This window comes from Solea solea, chromosome 4 (assembly GCF_958295425.1).
Source record: "Solea solea chromosome 4, fSolSol10.1, whole genome shotgun sequence".
Classification (NCBI taxonomy): domain Eukaryota; kingdom Metazoa; phylum Chordata; class Actinopteri; order Pleuronectiformes; family Soleidae; genus Solea; species Solea solea.
The window spans coordinates 4,519,026-4,531,140 of NC_081137.1; positions in this window are offsets into that span (position 1 = coordinate 4,519,026).

Sequence of the window (12,115 nt, forward strand, 5' to 3'; positions counted from 1 at the left end):
TGTGTGCCAACCTTTGGAAGTCTTTCAATAATAGATAACCCATGACTTCACAAACCTCAGACTAATGAGATATTTAACAATGTCTATCCTCCTTCTTTGGCCAGATCTTTGGTGTAGTGGTTATTGCTCTTCCCTTTGAAACAAGAAGTCCTGGGTTCAAGACCCAGTGGGATCAAGTGTCTTAATGCATGGAGTTTTTCATGTTCTCCCCGTGTGTGCGTGGCTTTTCTCCCGTTTCTCTGGCTTCCTCCCACAGTCCATCAATCATGTACCGCTTTGTCCTACACTGGAGGGTTGCGGGGGGTGCTGTGCCAAGCTCAGCTGTCATAGGGTGATAGGCGTGGTTCACCCTGCACTGTTCTCCAGTCCATTCAAAACATGCACTACAGTGATGAGGTAAATTTCCACTTAAACATTGACTTAATGTAAGATTCGAACCCATGACCATAGGAACGCCAGTCCACGTCTGAACCGTGTGAGCTATTTGTCTTTGGTTGCTTTTTCACACAATTGGGAAGTCTTTCAATAATAGAACCCATGACTTCAAAAAAACGTCAGACTGATAAAATATTGGAGAACGTTTGTCCCCGAAACTGGACAACGTGGTTGGTGTAGTGGTTAGTGCTCTTGCCTTTGAAACAAGACTTTCAAGGTTCAAGACCCATTTGGAGCAAGGATCTTTCTGGAGTTTTTCATGTTCTCCCCGTGTGTGCGTGGCTTTTCTCCCATTTCTCTGGCTTCCTCCCACAGTCCATCAATCATGTACCGCTTTGTCCTACACTGGAGGGTTGCGGGGGGTGCTGTGCCAAGCTCAGCTGTCATAGGGTGATAGGCGTGGTTCACCCTGCACTGTTCTCCAGTCCATTCAAAACATGCACTACAGTGATGAGGTAAATTTCCACTTAAACATTGACTTAATGTAAGATTCGAACCCATGACCATAGGAACGCCAGTCCACGTCTGAACCGTGTGAGCTATTTGTCTTTGCATGCTTTTTCGCACAATTTGGAAGTCTTTCAATAATAGAACCCATGACTTCAAAAAAACGTCAGACTGATGAAATTTGGAGAACGTTTGTCCCCGAAACTGGACAACGTGGTTGGTGTAGTGGTTAGTGCTCTTGCCTTTGAAACAAGACTTTCAAGGTTCAAGACCCATTTGGAGCAAGTATCTTTCTGGAGTTTTTCATGTTCTCCCCGTGTGTGCGTGGCTTTTCTCCCGTTTCTCTGGCTTCCTCCCACAGTCCATCAATCATGTACCGCTTTGTCCTACACTGGAGGGTTGCGGGGGGTCCTGTGCCAAGCTCAGCTGTCATAGGGTGATAGGCGTGGTTCACCCTGCACTGTTCTCCAGTCCATTCAAAACATGCACTACAGTGATGAGGTAAATTTCCACTTAAACATTGACTTAATGTAAGATTCGAACCCATGACCATAGGAACGCCAGTCCACGTCTGAACCGTGTGAGCTATTTGTCTTTGATTGCTTTTTCACACAATTTGGAAGTCTTTCAATAATAGAACCCATGACTTCAAAAAAACGTCAGACTGATGAAATATTGGAGAACGTTTGTCCCCGAAACTGGACAACGTGGTTGGTGTAGTGGTTAGTGCTCTTGCCTTTGAAACAAGACTTTCAAGGTTCAAGACCCATTTGGAGCAAGGATCTTTCTGGAGTTTTTCATGTTCTCCCCGTGTGTGCGTGGCTTTTCTCCCGTTTCTCTGGCTTCCTCCCACAGTCCATCAATCATCTACCGCTTTGTCCTACACTGGAGGGTTGCAGGGGGTGCTGTGCCAAGCTCAGCTGTCATAGTGTGATAGGCGTGGTTCACCCTGCACTGTTTGCCAGTCCATTCAAAACATGCAGTACAGTGATGAGGTAAATTTCCACTTAAACATTGACTTAATGTAAGATTCGAACCCATGACCATAGGAACGCCAGTCCACGTCTGAACCGTGTGAGCTATTTGTCTTTGCATGCTTTTTCGCACAATTTGGAAGTCTTTCAATAATAGAACCCATGACTTCAAAAAAACGTCAGACTGATGAAATATTGGAGAACGTTTGTCCCCGAAACTGGACAACGTGGTTGGTGTAGTGGTTAGTGCTCTTGCCTTTGAAACAAGACTTTCAAGGTTCAAGACCCATTTGGAGCAAGTATCTTTCTGGAGTTTTTCATGTTCTCCCCGTGTGTGCGTGGCTTTTCTCCCGTTTCTCTGGCTTCCTCCCACAGTCCATCAATCATGTACCGCTTTGTCCTACACTGGAGGGTTGCGGGGGGTCCTGTGCCAAGCTCAGCTGTCATAGGGTGATAGGCGTGGTTCACCCTGCACTGTTCTCCAGTCCATTCAAAACATGCACTACAGTGATGAGGTAAATTTCCACTTAAACATTGACTTAATGTAAGATTCGAACCCATGACCATAGGAACGCCAGTCCACGTCTGAACCGTGTGAGCTATTTGTCTTTGATTGCTTTTTCACACAATTTGGAAGTCTTTCAATAATAGAACCCATGACTTCAAAAAAACGTCAGACTGATGAAATATTGGAGAACGTTTGTCCCCGAAACTGGACAACGTGGTTGGTGTAGTGGTTAGTGCTCTTGCCTTTGAAACAAGACTTTCAAGGTTCAAGACCCATTTGGAGCAAGGATCTTTCTGGAGTTTTTCATGTTCTCCCCGTGTGTGCGTGGCTTTTCTCCCGTTTCTCTGGCTTCCTCCCACAGTCCATCAATCATCTACCGCTTTGTCCTACACTGGAGGGTTGCAGGGGGTGCTGTGCCAAGCTCAGCTGTCATAGTGTGATAGGCATGGGTCACCCTGCACTGTTTGCCAGTCCATTCAAAACATGCAGTACAGTGATGAGGTAAATTTCCACTTAAACATTGACTTAATGTAAGATTCGAACCCATGACCATAGGAACACCAGTCCACGTCTGAACCGTGTGAGCTATTTGTCTTTGCATGCTTTTTCGCACAATTTGGAAGTCTTTCAATAATAGAACCCATGACTTCAAAAAAATGTCAGACTGATGAAATATTTCAGAAAGTTTGTCCCCGAAAATGGACAATGTGGTTGGTGTAGTGGTTAGTGCTCTTCCCTTTGAAACTAGGCTTTCAGGGTTCAAGACCCATTTGGAACAAGTGTCTTTCTGGAGTTTTTCATGTTCTCCCCATGTGTGCGTGGCTTTTCTCCCGTTTCTCTGGCTTCCTCCCACAGTACATCAATCATCTACCGCTTTGTCCTACACTGGAGGGTTGCGGGGGGTGCGGGGGGTCACCCTGCACTGCAGGGTGACCCACGCCTATCACACTATGACAGCTGAGCTTGGCACAGCACCCCCTGCAACCCTCCAGTGTAGGACAAAGCGGTAGATGATTGATGGACTGTGGGAGGAAGCCAGAGAAACGGGAGAAAAGCCACGCACACACGGGGAGAACATGAAAAACTCCAGAAAGATCCTTGCTCCAAATGGGTCTTGAACCTTGAAAGTCTTGTTTCAAAGGCAAGAGCACTAACCACTACACCAACCACGTTGTCCAGTTTCGGGGACAAACGTTCTCCAATATTTCATCAGTCTGACGTTTTTTTGAAGTCATGGGTTCTATTGAAAGACTTCCAAATTGTGTGAAAAAGCAACCAAAGACAAATAGCTCACACGGTTCAGGTGGGACTGGCGTTCCTATGGTCATGGGTTCGAATCTTACATTAAGTCAATGTTTAAGTGGAAATTTACCTCATCACTGTAGTGCATGTTTTGAATGGACTGGAGAACAGTGCAGGGTGAACCACGCCTATCACCCTATGACAGCTGAGCTTGGCACAGCACCCCCCGCAACCCTCCAGTGTAGGACAAAGCGGTACATGATTGATGGACTGTGGGAGGAAGCCAGAGAAACGGGAGAAAAGCCACGCACACACGGGGAGAACATGAAAAACTCCAGAAAGATCCTTGCTCCAAATGGGTCTTGAACCTTGAAAGTCTTGTTTCAAAGGCAAGAGCACTAACCACTACACCAACCACGTTGTCCAGTTTCGGGGACAAACGTTCTCCAATATTTCATCAGTCTGACGTTTTTTTGAAGTCATGGGTTCTATTATTGAAAGACTTCCAAATTGTGTGAAAAAGCAACCAAAGACAAATAGCTCACACGGTTCAGACGTGGACTGGCGTTCCTATGGTCATGGGTTCGAATCTTACATTAAGTCAATGTTTAAGTGGAAATTTACCTCATCACTGTACTGCATGTTTTGAATGGACTGGCAAACAGTGCAGGGTGAACCACGCCTATCACACTATGACAGCTGAGCTTGGCACAGCACCCCCCGCAACCCTCCAGTGTAGGACAAAGCGGTACATGATTGATGGACTGTGGGAGGAAGCCAGAGAAACGGGAGAAAAGCCACGCACACACGGGGAGAACATGAAAAACTCCAGAAAGATCCTTGCTCCAAATGGGTCTTGAACCTTGAAAGTCTTGTTTCAAAGGCAAGAGCACTAACCACTACACCAACCACGTTGTCCAGTTTCGGGAACAAACGTTCTCCAATATTTCATCAGTCTGACGTTTTTTTGAAGTCATGGGTTCTATTATTGAAAGACTTCCAAATTGTGTGAAAAAGCAACCAAAGACAAATAGCTCACACGGTTCAGACGTGGACTGGCGTTCCTATGGTCATGGGTTCGAATCTTACATTAAGTCAATGTTTAAGTGGAAATTTACCTCATCACTGTAGTGCATGTTTTGAATGGACTGGAGAACAGTGCAGGGTGAACCACGCCTATCACCCTATGACAGCTGAGCTTGGCACAGCACCCCCCGCAACCCTCCAGTGTAGGACAAAGCGGTACATGATTGATGGACTGTGGGAGGAAGCCAGAGAAACGGGAGAAAAGCCACGCACACACGGGGAGAACATGAAAAACTCCAGAAAGATACTTGCTCCAAATGGGTCTTGAACCTTGAAAGTCTTGTTTCAAAGGCAAGAGCACTAACCACTACACCAACCACGTTGTCCAGTTTCGGGGACAAACGTTCTCCAATATTTCATCAGTCTGACGTTTTTTTGAAGTCATGGGTTCTATTATTGAAAGACTTCCAAATTGTGCGAAAAAGCATGCAAAGACAAATAGCTCACACGGTTCAGACGTGGACTGGCGTTCCTATGGTCATGGGTTCGAATCTTACATTAAGTCAATGTTTAAGTGGAAATTTACCTCATCACTGTACTGCATGTTTTGAATGGACTGGCAAACAGTGCAGGGTGAACCACGCCTATCACACTATGACAGCTGAGCTTGGCACAGCACCCCCCGCAACCCTCCAGTGTAGGACAAAGCGGTACATGATTGATGGACTGTGGGAGGAAGCCAGAGAAACGGGAGAAAAGCCACGCACACACGGGGAGAACATGAAAAACTCCAGAAAGATCCTTGCTCCAAATGGGTCTTGAACCTTGAAAGTCTTGTTTCAAAGGCAAGAGCACTAACCACTACACCAACCACGTTGTCCAGTTTCGGGGACAAACGTTCTCCAATATTTCATCAGTCTGACGTTTTTTTGAAGTCATGGGTTCTATTATTGAAAGACTTCCAAATTGTGTGAAAAAGCAACCAAAGACAAATAGCTCACACGGTTCAGACGTGGACTGGCGTTCCTATGGTCATGGGTTCGAATCTTACATTAAGTCAATGTTTAAGTGGAAATTTACCTCATCACTGTAGTGCATGTTTTGAATGGACTGGAGAACAGTGCAGGGTGAACCACGCCTATCACCCTATGACAGCTGAGCTTGGCACAGCACCCCCCGCAACCCTCCAGTGTAGGACAAAGCGGTACATGATTGATGGACTGTGGGAGGAAGCCAGAGAAACGGGAGAAAAGCCACGCACACACGGGGAGAACATGAAAAACTCCAGAAAGATACTTGCTCCAAATGGGTCTTGAACCTTGAAAGTCTTGTTTCAAAGGCAAGAGCACTAACCACTACACCAACCACGTTGTCCAGTTTCGGGGACAAACGTTCTCCAATATTTCATCAGTCTGACGTTTTTTTGAAGTCATGGGTTCTATTATTGAAAGACTTCCAAATTGTGCGAAAAAGCATGCAAAGACAAATAGCTCACACGGTTCAGACGTGGACTGGCGTTCCTATGGTCATTGGTTCGAATCTTACATTAAGTCAATGTTTAAGTGGAAATTTACCTCATCACTGTACTGCATGTTTTGAATGGACTGGCAAACAGTGCAGGGTGAACCACGCCTATCACACTATGACAGCTGAGCTTGGCACAGCACCCCCTGCAACCCTCCAGTGTAGGACAAAGCGGTAGATGATTGATGGACTGTGGGAGGAAGCCAGAGAAACGGGAGAAAAGCCACGCACACACGGGGAGAACATGAAAAACTCCAGAAAGATCCTTGCTCCAAATGGGTCTTGAACCTTGAAAGTCTTGTTTCAAAGGCAAGAGCACTAACCACTACACCAACCACGTTGTCCAGTTTCGGGGACAAACGTTCTCCAATATTTCATCAGTCTGACGTTTTTTTGAAGTCATGGGTTCTATTATTGAAAGACTTCCAAATTGTGTGAAAAAGCAACCAAAGACAAATAGCTCACACGGTTCAGACGTGGACTGGCGTTCCTATGGTCATGGGTTCGAATCTTACATTAAGTCAATGTTTAAGTGGAAATTTACCTCATCACTGTACTGCATGTTTTGAATGGACTGGCAAACAGTGCAGGGTGAACCACGCCTATCACACTATGACAGCTGAGCTTGGCACAGCACCCCCCGCAACCCTCCAGTGTAGGACAAAGCGGTACATGATTGATGGACTGTGGGAGGAAGCCAGAGAAACGGGAGAAAAGCCACGCACACACGGGGAGAACATGAAAAACTCCAGAAAGATCCTTGCTCCAAATGGGTCTTGAACCTTGAAAGTCTTGTTTCAAAGGCAAGAGCACTAACCACTACACCAACCACGTTGTCCAGTTTCGGGGACAAACGTTCTCCAATATTTCATCAGTCTGACGTTTTTTTGAAGTCATGGGTTCTATTATTGAAAGACTTCCAAATTGTGTGAAAAAGCAACCAAAGACAAATAGCTCACACGGTTCAGACGTGGACTGGCGTTCCTATGGTCATGGGTTCGAATCTTACATTAAGTCAATGTTTAAGTGGAAATTTACCTCATCACTGTAGTGCATGTTTTGAATGGACTGGAGAACAGTGCAGGGTGAACCACGCCTATCACCCTATGACAGCTGAGCTTGGCACAGCACCCCCCGCAACCCTCCAGTGTAGGACAAAGCGGTACATGATTGATGGACTGTGGGAGGAAGCCAGAGAAACGGGAGAAAAGCCACGCACACACGGGGAGAACATGAAAAACTCCAGAAAGATCCTTGCTCCAAATGGGTCTTGAACCTTGAAAGTCTTGTTTCAAAGGCAAGAGCACTAACCACTACACCAACCACGTTGTCCAGTTTCGGGGACAAACGTTCTCCAATATTTCATCAGTCTGACGTTTTTTTGAAGTCATGGGTTCTATTATTGAAAGACTTCCAAATTGTGTGAAAAAGCAACCAAAGACAAATAGCTCACACGGTTCAGACGTGGACTGGCGTTCCTATGGTCATGGGTTCGAATCTTACATTAAGTCAATGTTTAAGTGGAAATTTACCTCATCACTGTAGTGCATGTTTTGAATGGACTGGAGAACAGTGCAGGGTGAACCACGCCTATCACCCTATGACAGCTGAGCTTGGCACAGCACCCCCCGCAACCCTCCAGTGTAGGACAAAGCGGTACATGATTGATGGACTGTGGGAGGAAGCCAGAGAAACGGGAGAAAAGCCACGCACACACGGGGAGAACATGAAAAACTCCAGAAAGATACTTGCTCCAAATGGGTCTTGAACCTTGAAAGTCTTGTTTCAAAGGCAAGAGCACTAACCACTACACCAACCACGTTGTCCAGTTTCGGGGACAAACGTTCTCCAATATTTCATCAGTCTGACGTTTTTTTGAAGTCATGGGTTCTATTATTGAAAGACTTCCAAATTGTGCGAAAAAGCATGCAAAGACAAATAGCTCACACGGTTCAGACGTGGACTGGCGTTCCTATGGTCATGGGTTCGAATCTTACATTAAGTCAATGTTTAAGTGGAAATTTACCTCATCACTGTAGTGCATGTTTTGAATGGACTGGAGAACAGTGCAGGGTGAACCACGCCTATCACCCTATGACAGCTGAGCTTGGCACAGCACCCCCCGCAACCCTCCAGTGTAGGACAAAGCGGTACATGATTGATGGACTGTGGGAGGAAGCCAGAGAAACGGGAGAAAAGCCACGCACACACGGGGAGAACATGAAAAACTCCAGAAAGATCCTTGCTCCAAATGGGTCTTGAACCTTGAAAGTCTTGTTTCAAAGGCAAGAGCACTAACCACTACACCAACCACGTTGTCCAGTTTCGGGGACAAACGTTCTCCAATATTTTATCAGTCTGACGTTTTTTTGAAGTCATGGGTTCTATTATTGAAAGACTTCCAAATTGTGTGAAAAAGCAACCAAAGACAAATAGCTCACACGGTTCAGACGTGGACTGGCGTTCCTATGGTCATGGGTTCGAATCTTACATTAAGTCAATGTTTAAGTGGAAATTTACCTCATCACTGTAGTGCATGTTTTGAATGGACTGGATAACAGTGCAGGGTGAACCACGCCTATCACCCTATGACAGCTGAGCTTGGCACAGCACCCCCCGCAACCCTCCAGTGTAGGACAAAGCGGTACATGATTGATGGACTGTGGGAGGAAGCCAGAGAAACGGGAGAAAAGCCACGCACACACGGGGAGAACATGAAAAACTCCATGCATTAAGACACTTGATCCCACTGGGTCTTGAACCCAGGACTTCTTGTTTCAAAGGGAAGAGCAATAACCACTACACCAAAGATCTGGCCAAAGAAGGAGGATAGACATTGTTAAATATCTCATTAGTCTGAGGTTTGTGAAGTCATGGGTAATCTATTATTGAAAGACTTCCAAAGGTTGGCACACACCATGTGAGGACAAATAGCTCACAAGGTTAAGAGAAAGACTGGAGTTCCTCAGGTCAGGGGTTCGAAACTTGGATGAAGTGAATTTTTAGGCACGCTATTCAACGCAGAGAGTAACTAAGTCTGAGAAAACATAAGGAAGAGTGTGGACAGTTAGCTCAACTGGTTAGAGAGCTGCCTTTCAGTCCTGACGTTGAGAGTTCAATTCCTTTATACTTCAACGTTTAAGGTTCCACAGCCAAAGTGAAGAGTGAAAAACGCCCGGAGCTCCATCCCAAACCTCCAAAGGGTTTGTGGCGTGGTGGGTTGGTTCGCAACCGCGAGGAGGTTGCGCCAGTCCGGCTGTGGCTGGTTCAAATCCAGCATGCTCCGAACACTTGGCCCCGGCGCCGGGGCCAAACTGGGGCCGGGGCTGGGCTGTGCTCCCCCGGCCCCCTGCACAGATGACAGCAGGGGGTTATACCATTTTATTTCACATTTTTTCCCAAAAAAAATTCCCCCAAGAAATCCCATAAAAACACAAAAAAAAAAAAAAAATTTGACAGGGGTCCACTCTCTGGACTGTTGACCACACAGTCGGGGCACCGGTGTCCAGCAACTGATGCTTAAAAATGATCAGCACATCAATTAGACTTCTGTGGGATTAATGTGTGCACATCATTTTTACATTAACAGGTGAAAACTAGGGAGCGCTCAAAGTTACAAAATTCACTACAAAAATAAATACACCGTTCAATAAGGACTACAATGTGACATTTATTCATTGATTCAAATTGGAATGAAATACATACACGTCTTATTAAATGTGACATTCATTCATTGAAATACCAATTGCAGGTTAAAAAAAACCCCACAAAACATATCTAATGACTTGACTTTTGAATGAATGATGTCATGGTCCTGTGTTGCAGTGCATCATGAGTTGATTTAACGTGTCAAAGTCACCCATCAGCATCAAATCAACTGATGATGCACTGCAACACAGGACCATGAAATCATTCATTCAACAGTCAAGTCATTCTATATGTTGTTTTTTACATCAAATGAATTGGTATTTGAATGAATGAATGAATGTCACATTTAATAAGACGTGTATGTATTTAATTCCAATTTGAATCAATGAATGAATGGCACATTGTAGTCATTATTGAATGGTGTATTTATTGATAGAATTTTGTGACTTTGAGTGGTCCCCAGTTTTCACCTGTTAACAATGTAAAAATGATGTGCACACATTAAACAGAGGCTCTGTTGACAAGTGCTGTTAACATCGTCCGTGTGAGGTGATGAAATGACAGGTGAAAGAGTCATGGTTTGTTCCATAACAATATTTTGAACTGATGTTATAAATAAACGTCAAACTTTTTTGTGGATTAGCATTACAGATAAACAAAATAAATGAACCTTTCAGTCCACTAGATGGTGCCAAGTGGTCACTTTCACTGGCACTGTTGTGTCAGTGCATCACAATGTATGATTTTGCAAGTATCGCAATAAATCATATGATGTCTCTGATGATTTAAAAAAAATATATATATGAAGTAGGGATGCAACGATTACAGCATTATTAAACGATTACTAAATGAATTGTTAAATACTTTAATAATGGATTAATTGTTTGTTTTTTATTATAAATGTTGAACATTTTCCGGTTTCATTGTTCCTTGTAACAAAGAAGGAATTAAAACTGAATAATTTTTGGTTGGTGGATAAAAAAAGACATTTGAGAATCATCATTTGACGTGATATTAGCCATAGCAGTAGCAGGTGTAATCTGAAAAACTGTGATCGGATGACTCGGATCAGATGTTAACAGCAGGTGTGAACAGAGCATCAACAGAACATCTAATAAATGTGTGGATCATTTTTAAGCATCAGTTACCACACATTTGTCCGCGCTGCTCCTCGTCCTCGTCCTCGTCCTCCTCCTCGTCCTCCAGGTCAGCCAGGTCCTCCTGCACCTGCTGCAAACAATGCTGTAGATGAGTTACACTGTAAATGACTTTAAAAATCCTAAAAACATTTCTAAAATCTCAACATTTAAGGATTCTGATGTATTTAGTGACAGCACTGCTGAAAGCTTCTTTTACTCTTCACTGTAAATTCATGGCTTGGGTTTTTTTCTCTTATTGCCCTAAATTCTGATGATAATGACCTCATTCAACGATGCTTGAAAACACATGAACTGTGTCTTTAACTGCAGCTGTTTGTAGGTGTTCAGTCATGGGACATGATGAGACAAAGTAGTATCCAGTTTAGAGTGTCCAAATGTGGTCACTGCAGTAAATGAGTGAAGAAATGTGAGTAAAATACATTAAAAGGTTTTTATTGTCAACTATATATTGGTCCATATCAACACGGACACTTTTATTTATTCTACTAAACCACTGCTCCTGAACAGGTTTTTTTAAAAGATATTCTAGATACTAGATACTCAACATTTTAAATGGTATGTTGCCATTTTTTGTTGAGGACATTTTGGACAGTTTATAATTGGACAGTTTACTAAATAATCTCGTTTTGGACAGTATGAAGGAAGTTGTTGACATCATACCATATAATGACATATTTGACACTAAGTCTGTTTTTTGAAAAGAGCTGCATTGAAAACACATGGTTAGTGTGACTAGATACTCATTCTTAAAAGGTTTTAATGGTCTATTGAACTTTTTTGTTGAGGACATTCTTTGACATTTTGGAAAATGTTTTGATGACACGTGGACAATTTATATTTTAAAGTTTTTGATGACCTACTATACTAGGAACGTTCATATTTGATCGTGTGTTTGCTGAGGAGCAGTGACGTCACATTAGCGTAGCAGGTGTAATCTGAACACGTGTGATCGGATCGCTCAGGTCGGATGTTAACAGCAGGTTTGAACAGAGCGTCAACAGAGAATCTAAGACATGTGTGGCTCACATTTAAGCAGCAGTTACCATGTGTTTATTCCCGCTGCTCCTCGTCCTCTTCCTGTTTCTGTCTCGGCGTGGAAGAAGCTCCGACAAGGGAAGTGGAACATTCCACATAGCTCGACACAGAGGGGA